Here is a 2,020-nt window from a genome sequence, read left to right as displayed (position 1 = left end):
CATGGATGGTTTGGTAGATGCCTGAGCGCGGGTGGCTAGCTCTTTCTTTGCAGTGGCCTTTCGAACGACGGCCCTCCCGTACAAGTCGTGCAGTTTTTCCTTGCAGGCGTCTCAGCTTCCCAGCTCCTCCTCGTTCTTGACAATACCTTTGCCGTTCCATTGAGGTAAAATAGCACGCGCTCGGGAGCATGAACATCAGATCTCATGCATGTGGTTGTGCTGACTCACACGCTCGTAGTAGTTCAACAAACCTTCAACGTCAATTTCATTCGTAACGCAGAATTTTCCCGGATTAGGAGGATGTGTAAAGACGATCGTTGACGTGGCCGCTGCCGTTGATGATGAGCTCGCCGAGTGGTCAGCCATCGTGGAAACGCCGAAGCGACGACCGCTTTGTAATTCCGTGGTCGGGCATTTTCGACTCCGCTAGCTCCACCAAACTGATATGGGGATTACGCGTACGTTAAGGAAAGGCAAGAGTTTGCATTTGTGCAATATATTCAATGGCACAAAGCAGCCAAGCTGACTACCTTTCGCAGTGCTTCTTAACCACTCCGTCATCTTCACGCTGAAGGCATCGTTGACGTGTTCACGCACAAGCTCCCCGTAACAATAGCATAGGTACCGTGCGAAGAAGGAAAGACGGACATGATGGGACGAAAGTGTACTCCTGTTCGTCTTATGTTCCTCGCACGGACCACCCCTTCCCCCTCCCGCCACCAACATAGCGAAGTGTGAGAAGAAAGGCCCCGTTCTGAGAATTACTCCGAACTTAACATGTCATAGTTCCCCTAGAGTTGCTGTATATGCACTGTGAAGAAGCATTTACTACCGAGAAACCCTCACACGATCCGTTGGCTTGGCGGTGGTACAGTTGGAACTTTTGAATGGGCAGAATACTTTGTTCTTCTGGTCTGTGGTCGAGAAAAGCGTTTGATTCGGAAATACCTTCATCGCGCCTTCGCAGATTATTTTTTTTCAACTAGACCATTATTAATAGGTTCTAGTTAGCACGCACAAAACACACACTTCTTTATTTTCCCGTATATATGCGCAACACTTAGGGGATGTCATTGTGGAGTGTAAGTCGGCCAGTCTACTTAAAGCATGACAGTTGTCTCGTTGGGACCCAAACTTTATGCCTTTTGCGACTTGCTGCGACATTCAAAAGTAACGAAATTGCCCCTTTTGCTCGGAGGTCACATGAATAGCCAGATACCAGAAACGCTAAATAGAGAGAGATAGAGAGATGTTGTTAGGAGGAAGAAGCACTATTTTCGGGGACCCTTTAGGTAACACGGCTGAGCGCCTGAAATGCTAAACCCGTACGACCCGTACAAAGTCAGCAAAGTCCTTCTCTTCAAACACTCACCGCCTCCCTGCTTGTCAGGGTAGTTGCGGTGCATAGAGCGTAGACGGCGTCAGCCAGTTTGTTATGTTCGCTACTCAGCTCGTACATCAGCGTCCCCATCTCGAACGAAAGCCCCAGCGTCGTCGTCTGTTTGGTAGTAGCGTTCCTTTCCAGCAGATGCCACAGCTTGGCCTGCAGAGGATTCCGCGCGCGTTCGAATGTCATACACATTAGACGATTCAAGCCTCTTTCTGTACTCTGTTTCAGTAGTGTCGTGCAACAGAGCCAAGCGAACCGTGAGGGCAGATTCTTGCGCGGTGGCATGTAATGCCACAGTTCGGTACCCGCTGGATGACTAAATGGGCCTTGACAAGTGGTCTTAATTGTCAGCAGGTGTTTGCTGGAAGCACCTCTACAGGTCGCAGGTTGGTTTATTGCCAGATATTGCTTCGTTATTGAATAAAATAATTATTGAGTCTCCATAACATTGAAAATACTATTCCCCCCTTGTTCGAATAAAAACGCGTCGAGCGAAAAAAAAAAATAAGGTATCGCTGTCATACAGACATTAATTTGCATTTAGAAAGTGCAAACAATTATTTTATTTCACAGTGACTAAATTCATACGTGTATTCGCGAAAGCCACAACACCTTGCAGGACTACCATTC

The sequence above is a fragment of the Dermacentor silvarum genome, chromosome 7 (assembly GCF_013339745.2).
Source record: "Dermacentor silvarum isolate Dsil-2018 chromosome 7, BIME_Dsil_1.4, whole genome shotgun sequence".
NCBI lineage: Eukaryota > Metazoa > Arthropoda > Arachnida > Ixodida > Ixodidae > Dermacentor > Dermacentor silvarum.
The sequence above is the reverse complement of the archived record's forward strand: the minus strand, read 5'-3'. Positions refer to the sequence as shown.